Here is a 13,315-nt window from a genome sequence, read left to right on the forward strand (position 1 = left end):
AAATGTCTTTTTTGGCATCCTGACGACCTCGAATGTCAAGACACTATCCAGGAGTCTTGCTGTTAGGTTCATTTTAGGGTGATCTCGAGATTTTCAGCACAATTAAAAACTGAAGGTTATGCGCCGCCAAGTGGTACTCCATCTGGCGGCGCATACTAATGATTTAAAAAAACGTGTCTAATGAAGTGACATTAGAGTCAAATTTATACCCGTTATACATAATTACATTGCGAGTGAAATAATAGGCCTTAAAACGATATATACCATGCTAAATCATGCATACACAAAAGGAATAATATGAATGAAAACGGTCAAAATCGAAAAAAGGCAAAATTGAAGGCTTTCGAGGTCTCGTTTCGAAAAATATTTGGGAAAAACCGCCTACGGCATTTTGCCAACGGATAGATCTGGAAAAATTACACAATTTGAAAAATAACGGTGACTAAATCGGAACTACGAGTCAAAAGATACAATAGATCGAACATTTTGGCCAAAGACACAAAACACCAAGCACCACGAACCGTCGGTGGTGTTTGGTGCGTGGTGCAATTTTGCAAGGAAAGATGACTTTTTTAGAATCTAGACGACCTCGAATGGAAAAAATGTTCAGAGAGTCTTGCTCGTTTGACCGTTTTAGGGTGATTTAGAGATTTTCAGCACAATCTAAAACCGAAGATTATGCGCCGCCAAGTGGTAATCCATCTGGCGGTGCATACTATTGATTTAAAAAAACGTGTCTAATGAAGTGACATTAGATTCAAATTTATACCTGTTATACATACTTACATTGTGAGTGAAATAATAGGCCTTAAAACGATATATACAATGCTAAGTCATCCATACACAAAACTAATAATGCGATATAAATTGAAAATGTTCAAATAGAACATTAAAAATGAGTAAAATGTCTCTTTTTGGCATCCTGACGACCTCGAATGTCAAGACACTATCCAGGAGTCTTGATGTTAGGTTCATTTTAGGGTGATCTCGAGATTTTCAACACAATTAAAACTAAAGGTTATGCGCCGCCAAGTGGTACTCCATCTGGCGGCGCATACTAATGATTTAAAAACACATGTCTAATGAAGTGACATTAGATTCAAATTTATACCCGTTATACATAATTACATTGCGAGTGAAATAATAGGCCTTAAAATGATATATACAATGGTAAGTCATCCATACACAAAACTAATAATGCGATATAAATTGAAAATGATCAAATAGAACATTAAAAATGAGTAAAATGTCTTTTTTCGGCATCCAGACGACCTCGAATTCCAAGACACTATCCAGGAGTCTTGATGTTAGGGTCGTTTTAGGGTGATCTCGAGATTTTCAGCACAATCAGAAACCGAAGGTTATGCGCCGCCAAGTGGTACTCCATCTGGCGGCGCATGCTAATGATTTAAAAAAACGTGTCTAATGAAGTGACATTAGAGTCAAATTTATACCCGTTATACATAATTACATTGCGAGTGAAATAATAGGCCTTAAAATGATATATACCATGCTAAATCATGCATACACAAAAGGAATAATATGAATGAAAACGGTCAAAATCGAAAAAAGGCAAAATTGAAGGCTTTCGAGCTCTCGTTTCGAAAAATATTTGGGAAAAACCGCCTACGGCAGTTTTCCAATGGATAGATCCCGAAAAATTACACGATTTGAAAAAAACGGGGACTAAATCGGAGCTACGAGTCAAAAGATACGATAGATCGAACATTTTGGCCAATGACACAAAACACCAAGCACCACGAACCGTCGGTGGTGTTTGGTGCGTGGTGCAATTTTGCGAGGAAAGATGACTTTTTCAGAATCTAGACGACCTCGAATGGAAAAAATGTTCAGAGAGTCTTGCTCGTTTGACCGTTTTAGGGTGATTTAGAGATTTTCAGCACAATCTGAAACCGAAGGTTATGCGCTGCCAAGTGGTAATCCATCTGGCGGTGCATACTATTGATTTAAAAAAACGTGTCTAATGAAGTGACATTAGATTCAAATTTATACCCGTTATACATAATTACATTGTGAGTGAAATAATAGGCCTTAAAACGATATATACAATGCTAAGTCATCCATACACAAAACTAATAATGCGATATAAATTGAAAATGTTCAAATAGAACATTAAAAATGAGTAAAATATGTCTTTTTGGCATCCTGACGACCTCGAATGTCAAGACACTATCCAGGAGTCTTGATGTTAGGTTCATTTTAGGGTGATCTCGAGATTTTCAGCACAATTAAAACTGAAGGTTATGCGCCGCCAAGTGGTACTCCATCTGGCGGCGCATACTAATGATTTAAAAAAACGTGTCTAATGAAGTGACATTAGAGTCAAATTTATACCTGTTATACATAATTACATTGCGAGTGAAATAATAGGCCTTAAAACGATATATACCATGCTAAATCATGCATACACAAAAGGAATAATATGAATGAAAACGGTCAAAATCGAAAAAAGGCAAAATTGAAGACTTTCGAGGTCTCGTTTCGAAAAATATTTCGTAAAAACCGCCTACGTCAGTTTTCCAATGGATAGATCTCGAAAAATTACACGATTTGAAAAAAACGGGGACTAAATCGGAACTACGAGTCAAAAGATACGATAGATCTAACATTTTGGCCAAAGACACAAAACACCAAGCACCACGAACCGTCGGTGGTGTTTGGTGCGTGGTGCAATTTTGCGAGGAAAGATGACTTTTTCAGAATCTAGACGACCTCGAATGGAAAAAATGTTCAGAGAGTCTTGCTCGTTTGGCCGTTTTAGGGTGATTTAGAGATTTTCAACATAATCTGAAACCGAAGGTTATGCGCCGCCAAGTGTTACTTCATCTGGCGGTGCATACTATTGATTTAAAAAAACGTGTCTAATGAAGTAACATTAGATTCAAATTTATACCCGTTATACATAATTACATTGTGAGTGAAATAATAGGCCTTAAAACGATATATACAATGATAAGTCATCCATACACAAAACTAATAATGCGATATAAATTGAAAATGTTCAAATAGAACATTAAAAATGAGTAAAATGTCTTTTTTGGCATCCTGACGACCTCGAATGTCAAGACACTATCCAGGAGTCTTGATGTTAGGTTCATTTTAGGGTGATCTCGAGATTTTCAGCACAATTAAAAACTAAAGGTTATGCGCCGCCAAGTGGTACTCCATCTGGCGACGCATACTAATGATTTAAAAAAACATGTCTAATGAAGTGACATTAGAGTCAAATTTATACCCGTTATACATAATTACATTGCGAGTGAAATAAAAGGCTTTAAAACGATATATACAATGCTAAGTCATCCATACACAAAACTAATAATGCGATATAAATTGAAAATGATCAAATAGAACATTAAAAATGAGTAAAATATCTTTTTTCGGCATCCAGACGACCTCGAATTCCAAGACACTATCCAGGAGTCTTGATGTTAGGGTCGTTTTAGGGTGATCTCGAGATTTTCAGCACAATCAGAAACCGAAGGTTATGCGCCGCCAAGTGGTACTCCATCTGGCGGCGCATACTAATGATTTAAAAAAACGTGTCTAATGAAGTGACATTAGAGTCAAATTTATACCCGTTATACGTAATTACATTGCGAGTGAAATAATAGGCCTTAAAACGATATATACCATGCTAAATCATGCATACACAAAAGGAATAATATGAATGAAAACGGTCAAAATCGAAAAAAGGCAAAATTGAATGCTTTCGAGGTCTCGTTTCGAAAAATATTTGGGAAAAACTGCCTACGGCAGTTTTCCAATGGATAGATCCCGAAAAATTACACGATTTGAAAAAAACGGGGACTAAATCGGAGCTACGAGTCAAAAGATACGATAGATCGAACATTTTGGCCAATGACACAAAACACCAAGCACCACGAACCGTCGGTGGTGTTTGGTGCGTGGTGCAACTTTGCGAGGAAAGATGACTTTCTCAGAATCTAGACGACCTCGAATGGAAAAAATGTTCAGAGAGTCTTGCTCGTTTGACCGTTTTAGGGTGATTTAGAGATTTTCAGCACAATCTGAAACCGAAGGTTTTGCGCCGCCAAGTGGTAATCCATCTGGCAGTGCATACAATTGATTTAAAAAAACGTGTCTGATGAAGTGACATTAGATTCAAATTTAGACCTGTTATACATAATTACATTGTAAGTGAAATAATAGGCCTTAAAACGATATATACAATGCTAAGTCATCCATACACAAAACTAATAATGCGATATAAATTGAAAATGTTCAAATAGAACATTAAAAATGAGTAAAATGTCTCTTTTTGGCATCCTGACGACCTCGAATGTCAAGACACTATCCATGAGTCTTGATATTAGGTTTATTTTAGGGTGATCTCGAGATTTTCAGCACAATTAAAACTGAAGGTTATGCGCCGCCAAGTGGTACTCCATCTGGCGGTGCATACTAATGATTTAAAAAAACGTGTCTAATGAAGTGACATTAGATTCAAATTTATACCCGTTATACATAATTACATTGCCAGTGAAATAATAGGCCTTAAAACGATATATATCATGCTAAATCATGCATACACAAAACGAATAATATGAATGAAAACGGTCAAAATCGAAAAAAGGCAAAATTGAAGGCTTTTGAGGTCTCGTTTCGAAAAATATTTGGGAAAAACCGCCTACGGCAGTTTTCCAATGGATAGATCTCTAAAAATTACATGATTTGAAAAAAACAGGGACTAAATCAGAGCTACGAGTCAAAAGATACGATAGATCGAACATTTTGGCCAAAGACACAAAACACCAAGCACCATGAACCGTCGGTGGTGTTTGGTGCGTGGTGCAATTTTGCGAGGAAAGATGACTTTTTCAGAATCTAGACGACCTCGAATGGAAAAAATGTTCAGAGAGTCTTGCTCATTTGACCGTTTTAGGGTGATTTAGAGATTTTCAGCACAATCTGAAACCGAAGGTTATGCGCCGCCAAGTGGTACTCCATCTGGCGGTGCATACTATTGATTTAAAAAAACGTGTCTAATGAAGTGACATTAGATTCAAATTTATACCCGTTATACATAATTACATTGTGAGTGAAATAATAGGCCTTAAAACGATATATACAATGCTAAGTCATCCATACACAAAACTAATAATGCGATATAAATTGAAAATGTTCAGATAGAACATTAAAAATGAGTAAAATGTCTTTTTTTGGCATCCTGACGACCTCGAATGTCAAGACACTATCCAGGAGTCTTGCTGTTAGGTTCATTTTAGGGTGATCTCGAGATTTTCAGCACAATTAAAACTGAAGGTTATGCGCCGCCAAGTGGTACTCCATCTGGCGGCGCATACTAATGATTTAAAAAAACGTGTCTAATGAAGTGACATTAGAGTCAAATTTATACCCGTTATACATAATTACATTGCGAGTGAAATAATAGGCCTTAAAACGATATATACCATGCTAAATCATGCATACACAAAAGGAATAATATGAATGAAAACGGTCAAAATCGAAAAAAGGCAAAATTGAAGGCTTTCGAGGTCTCGTTTCGAAAAATATTTGGGAAAAACAGCCTACGGCATTTTGCCAACGGATAGATCCGGAAAAATTACACAATTTGAAAAATAACGGTGACTAAATCGGAACTACGAGTCAAAAGATATAATAGATCGAACATTTTGGCCAAAGACACAAAACACCAAGCACCACGAACCGTCGGTGGTGTTTGGTGCGTGGTGCAATTTTGCGAGGAAAGATGACTTTTTCAGAATCTAGACGACCTCGAATGGAAAAAATGTTCAGAGAGTCTTGCTCGTTTGACCGTTTTAGGGTGATTTAGAGATTTTCAGCACAATCTAAAACCGAAGGTTATGCGCCGCCAAGTGGTAATCCATCTGGCGGTGCATACTATTGATTTAAAAAAACGTGTCTAATGAAGTGACATTAGATTCAAATTTATACCTGTTATACATAATTACATTGTGAGTGAAATAATAGGCCTTAAAACGATATATACAATGCTAAGTCATCCATACACAAAACTAATAATGCGATATAGATTGAAAATGTTCAAATAGAACATTAAAAATGAGTAAAATGTCTCTTTTTGGCATCCTGACGACCTCGAATGTCAAGACACTATCCAGGAGTCTTGATGTTAGGTTCATTTTAGGGTGATCTCGAGATTTTCAGCACAATTAAAACTGAAGGTTATGCGCCGCCAAGTGGTACTCCATCTGGCGGCGCATACTAATGATTTAAAAAAACATGTCTAATGAAGTGACATTAGATTCAAATTTATACCCGTTATACATAATTACATTGCGAGTGAAATAATAGGCCTTAAAATGATATATACAATGCTAAGTCATCCATACACAAAACTAATAATGCGATATAAATTGAAAATGATCAAATAGAACGTTAAAAATGAGTAAAATGTCTTTTTTCGGCATCCTGACGACCTCGAATGTCAAGACACTATCCAGGAGTCTTGATGTTAGGGTCGTTTTAGGGTGATCTCGAGATTTTCAGCACACTCAAAAACCGAAGGTTATGCGACGCCAAGTGGTACTCTATCTGGCGGTGCATACTAATGATTTAAAAGAACGTGTCTAATGAAGTGACATTAGATTCAAATTTATACCCGTTATATATAATTACATTGCCAGTGAAATAATAGTCCTTAAAACGATATATACCATGCTAAATCATGCATACACAAAACGAATAATATGAATGAAAACGGTCAAAATCGAAAAAAGGCAAAATTGAAGGCTTTCGAGGTCTCGTTTCGAAAAATATTTGGGAAAAACCGCCTACGGCAGTTATCCAATGGATAGATCCCGAAAAATTAAACGATTTGAAAAAAAACGGGGACTAAATCGGAGCTACGAGTCAAAAGATACGATAGATCGAACATTTTGGCCAATGACACAAAACACCAAGCACCACGAACCGTCGGTGGTGTTTGGTGCGTGGTGCAATTTTGCGAGGAAAGATGACTTTTTCAGAATCTAGACGACCTCGAATGGAAAAAATGTTCAGAGAGTCTTGCTCGTTTGACCGTTTTAGGGTGATTTAGAGATTTTCAGCACAATCTGAAACCGAAGGTTATGCGCCGCCAAGTAGTAATCCATCTGGCGGTGCATACTATTGATTTAAAAAAATGTGTCTAATGAAGTGACATTAGATTCAAATTTATACCCGTTATACATAATTATATTGTGAGTGAAATAATAGGCCTTAAAACGATATATACAATGCTAAGTCATCCATACACAAAACTAATAATGCGATATAAATTGAAAATGTTCAAATAGAACATTAAAAATGAGTAAAATGTCTTTTTTTGGCATCCTGACGACCTCGAATGTCAAGACTCTATCCAGGAGTCTTGCTGTTAGGTTCATTTTAGGGTGATCTCGAGATTTTCAGCACAATTAAAAACTGAAGGTTATGCGCCGCCAAGTGGTACTCCATCTGGCGGCGCATACCAATGATTTAAAAAAACGTGTCTAATGAAGTGACATTAGAGTCAAATTTATACCCGTTATACATAATTACATTGCGAGTGAAATAATAGGCCTTAAAACGATATATACCATGCTAAATCATGCATACACAAAAGGAATAATATGAATGAAAACGGTCAAAATCGAAAAAGGCAAAATTGAAGGCTTTCGAGGTCTCGTTTCGAAAAATATTTGGGAATAACCGCCTAAGGCAGTTTTCCAATGGATAGATCCCGAAAAATTACACGATTTTAAAAAAACGGGGACTAAATCGGAGCTACGAGTCAAAAGATACGATAGATCGAACATTTTGGCCAAAGACAAAAAACACCAAGCACCACGAACCGTCGGTGGTGTTTGGTGAGTGGTGCGATTTTGCGAGGAAAGATGACTTTTTCAAAATCTAGACGACCTCGAATGGAAAAAAAGTTCAGAGAGTCTTGCTCGTTCGGCCGTTTTAGGGTGATTTAGAGATTTTCAGCACAATCTGAAACCGAAGGTTATGCGCGGCCAAGTGGTACTCCATCTGGCGGTGCATACTAATGATTTAAAAAAACTTGTCTAAAGAAGTGACATTAGAGTGAAATTTATACCCGTTATACATAATTACATTGTGAGTGAAATAATAGGCCTTAAAACGATATATACAATGCTAAGTCATCCATACACAAAACTAATAATGCGATATAAATTGAAAATGTTCAAATAGAACATTAAAAAAGAGTAAAATGTCTCTTTTTGGAATCCTGACGACCTCGAATGTCAAGACACTATCCAGGAGTCTTGATGTTAGGTTCATTTTAGGGTGATCTCGAGATTTTCAGCACAATTAAAACTGAAGGTTATGCGCCGCCAAGTGGTACTCCATCTGGCGGCGCATACTAATGATTTAAAAAAACATGTCTAATGAAGTGACATTAGATTCAAATTTATACCCGTTATACATAATTACATTGCGAGTGAAATAATAGGCCTTAAAATGATATATACAATGCTAAGTCATCCATACACAAAACTAATAATGCGATATAAATTGAAAATGATCAAATAGAACATTAAAAATGAGTAAAATGTCTTTTTTCGGCATCCTGACGACCTCGAATGTCAAGACACTATCCAGGAGTCTTGATGTTAGGGTCGTTTTAGGGTGATCTCGAGATTTTCAGCACACTCAGAAACCGAAGGTTATGCGCCGCCAAGTGGTACTCTATCTGGCGGTGCATACTAATGATTTAAAAGAACGTGTCTAATGAAGTGACATTAGATTCAAATTTATACCCGTTATACATAATTACATTGCCAGTGAAATAATAGGCCTTAAAACGATATATACCATGCTAAATCATGCATACACAAAACGAATAATATGAATGAAAACGGTCAAAATCGAAAAAAGGCAAAATTGAAGGCTTTCGAGGTCTCGTTTCGAAAAATATTTGGGAAAAACCGCCTACGGCAGTTTTCCAATGGATAGATCTCTAAAAATTACATGATTTGAAAAAAACGGGGACTAAATCGGAGCTACGAGTCAAAAGATAAGATAGATCGAACATTTTGGCCAAAGACACAAAACACCAAGCACCATGAACCGTCGGTGGTGTTTGGTGCGTGGTGCAATTTTGCGAGGAAAGATGACTTTTTCAGAATCTAGACGACCTCGAATGGAAAAAATGTTCAGAGAGTCTTGCTCGTTTGACCGTTTTAGGGTGATTTAGAGATTTTCAGCACAATCTGAAACCGAAGGTTATGCGCCGCCAAGTGGTACTCCATCTGGCGGTGCATACTATTGATTTAAAAAAACGTGTCTAATGAAGTGACATTATATTCAAATTTATACCCGTTATACATAATTACATTGTGAGTGAAATAATAGGCCTTAAAACGATATATACAATGCTAAGTCATCCATACACAAAACTAATAATGCGATATAAATTGAAAATGTTCAAATAGAACATTAAAAATGAGTAAAATGTCTTTTTTGGCATCCTGACGACCTCGAATGTCAAGACACTATCCAGGAGTCTTGCTGTTAGGTTCATTTTAGGGTGATCTCGAGATTTTCAGCACAATTAAAACTGAAGGTTATGCGCCGCCAAGTGGTACTCCATCTGGCGGCGCATACTAATGATTTAAAAAAACGTGTCTAATGAAGTGACATTAGAGTCAAATTTATACCCGTTATACATAATTACATTGCGAGTGAAATAATAGGCTTTAAAACGATATATACCATGCTAAATCATGCATACACAAAAGGAATAATATGAATGAAAACGGTCAAAATCGAAAAAAGGCAAAATTGAAGGCTTTCGAGGTCTCGTTTCGAAAAATATTTGGGAAAAACAGCCTACGGCATTTTGCCAACGGATAGATCCGGAAAAATTACACAATTTGAAAAATAACGGTGACTAAATCGGAACTACGAGTTAAAAGATACAATAGATCGAACATTTTGGCCAAAGACACAAAACACCAAGCACCACGAACCGTCGGTGGTGTTTGGTGCGTGGTGCAATTTTGCGAGGAAAGATGACTTTTTCAGAATCTAGACGACCTAGAATGGAAAAAATTTTCAGAGAGTCTTGCTCGTTTGACCGTTTTAGGGTGATTTAGAAATTTTCAGCACAATCTAAAACCGAAGGTTATGCGCCGCCAAGTGGTAATCCATCTGGCGGTGCATACTATTGATTTAAAAAAACGTGTCTAATGAAGTGACATTAGATTCAAATTTATACCTGTTATACATAATTACATTGTGAGTGAAATAATAGGCCTTAAAACGATATATACAATGCTAAGTCATCCATACACAAAACTAATAATGCGATATAAATTGAAAATGTTCAAATAGAACATTAAAAATGCGTAAAATGTCTCTTTTTGGCATCCTGACGACCTCGAATGTCAAGACACTATCCAGGAGTCTTGATGTTAGGTTCATTTTAGGGTGATCTCGAGATTTTCAGCACAATTAAAACTGAAGGTTATGCGCCGCCAAGTGGTACTCCATCTGGCGGCGCATACTAATGATTTAAAAAAACATGTCTAATGAAGTGACATTAGATTCAAATTTATACCCGTTATACATAATTACATTGCGAGTGAAATAATAGGCCTTAAAATGATATATACAATGCTAAGTCATCCATACACAAAACTAATAATGCGATATAAATTGAAAATGATCAAATAGAACATTAAAAATGAGTAAAATGTCTTTTTCCGGCATCCTGACGACCTCGAATGTCAAGACACTATCCAAGAGTCTTGATGTTAGGGTCGTTTTAGGGTGATCTCGAGATTTTCAACACACTCAAAAACCGAAGGTTATGCGCCGCCAAGTGGTACTCTATCTCGCGGTGCATACTAATGATTTAAAAGAACGTGTCTAATGAAGTGACATTAGATTCAAATTTATACCCGTTATACATAATTACATTGCCAGTGAAATAATAGGCCTTAAAACGATATATACCATGCTAAATCATGCATACACAAAACGAATAATATAAATGAAAACGGTCAAAATCGAAAAAAGGCAAAATTGAAGGCTTTCGAGGTCTTGTTTCGAAAAATATTTGGGAAAAACCGCCTACGGCAGTTATCCAATGGATAGATCCCGAAAAATTACACGATTTGAAAAAAACGGGGACTAAATCGGAGCTACGAGTCAAAAGATACGATAGATCGAACATTTTGGCCAATGACACAAAACACCAAGCACCACGAACCGTCGGTGGTGTTTGGTGCGTGGTGCAATTATGCGAGGAAAGATGACTTTTTCAGAATCTAGACGACCTCGAATGGAAAAAATGTTCAGAGAGTCTTGCTCATTTGACCGTTTTAGGGTGATTTAGAGATTTTCAGCACAATCTGAAACCGAAGGTTATGCGCAGCCGAGTGGTAATCCATCTGGCGGTGCATACTATTGATTTAAAAAAACGTGTCTAATGAAGTGACATTAGATTCAAATTTATACCCGTTATACATAATTATATTGTGGATGAAATAATAGGCCTTAAAACGATATATACAATGCTAAGTCATCCATACACAAAACTAATAATGCGATATAAATTGAAAATGTTCAAATAGAACATTAAAAATGAGTAAAATGTCTTTTTTTGGCATCCTGACGACCTCGAATGTCAAGACTCTATCCAGGAGTCTTGCTGTTAGGTTCATTTTAGGGTGATCTCGAGATTTTCAGCACAATTAAAAACTGAAGGTTATGCGCCGCCAAGTGGTACTCCATCTGGCGGCGCATACTAATGATTTAAAAAAACGTGTCTAATGAAGTGACATTAGAGTCAAATTTATACCCGTTATACATAATTACATTGCGAGTGAAATAATAGGCCTTAAAACGATATATACCATGCTAAATCATGCATACACAAAAGGAATAATATGAATGAGAACGGTCAAAATCGAAAAAAGGCAAAATTGAAGGCTTTCGAGGTCTCGTTTCGAAAAATATTTGGGAAAAACCGCCTATGGCAGTTTTCCAATGGATAGATCCCGAAAAATTACACGATTTGAAAAAAACGGGGACTAAATCGGAGCTACGAGTCAAAAGATACGATAGATCGAACATTTTGGCCAAAGACAAAAAACACCAAACACCACGAACCGTCGGTGGTGTTTGGTGAGTGGTGCGATTTTGCGAGGAAAGATGACTTTTTCAGAATCTAGACGACCTCGAATGGAAAAAACGTTCAGAGAGTCTTGCTCGTTCGGCCGTTTTAGGGTGATTTAGAGATTTTCAGCACAATCTGAAACCGAAGGTTATGCGCGGCCAAGTGGTACTCCATCTGGCGGTGCATACTAATGATTTAAAAAAACTTGTCTAATGATGTGACATTAGAGTGAAATTTATACCCGTTATACATAATTACATTGTGAGTGAAATAATAGGCCTTAAAACGATATATACAATGCTAAGTCATCCATACACAAAACTAATAATGCGATATAAATTGAAAATGTTCAAATAGAACATTAAAAATGAGTAAAATGTCTCTTTTTGGCATCCTGACGACCTCGAATGTCAAGACACTATCCAGGAGTCTTGATGTTAGGTTCATTTTAGGGTGATCTCGAGATTTTCAGCACAATTAAAACTGAAGGTTATGCGCCGCCAAGTGGTACTCCATCTGGCGGCGCATACTAATGATTTAAAAAAACATGTCTAATGAAGTGACATTAGATTCAAATTTATACCCGTTATACATAATTACATTGCGAGTGAAATAATAGGCCTTAAAATGATATATACAATGCTAAGTCATCCATACACAAAACTAATAATGCGATATAAATTGAAAATGATCAAATAGAACATTAAAAATGAGTAAAATATCTTTTTTCGGCATCCAGACGACCTCGAATGTCTAGACACTATCCAGGAGTCTTGATGTTAGGCTCGTTTTAGGGTGATCTCGAGATTTTCTGCACAATCAGAAACCGAAGGTTATGCGCCGCCAAGTGGTACTCCACCTGGCGGCGCATACTAATGATTTAAAAAAACGTGTCTAATGAAGTGACATTAGAGTCAAATTTATACCCGTTATACATAATTACATTGCGAGTGAAATAATAGGCCTTAAAATGATATATACCATGCTAAATCATGCATACACAAAAGGAATAATATGAATGAAAACGGTCAAAATTGAAAAAAGGCAAAATTGAAGGCTTTCGAGGTCTCGTTTCAAAAAATATTTGGGAAAAACCGCCTACGGCAGTTTTCCAATGGATAGATCCCGAATAATTACACGATTTGAAAAAAACGGGGA

This window comes from Rutidosis leptorrhynchoides, chromosome 10, assembly GCF_046630445.1.
Source record: "Rutidosis leptorrhynchoides isolate AG116_Rl617_1_P2 chromosome 10, CSIRO_AGI_Rlap_v1, whole genome shotgun sequence".
Taxonomy (NCBI): Eukaryota; Viridiplantae; Streptophyta; class Magnoliopsida; order Asterales; family Asteraceae; genus Rutidosis; species Rutidosis leptorrhynchoides.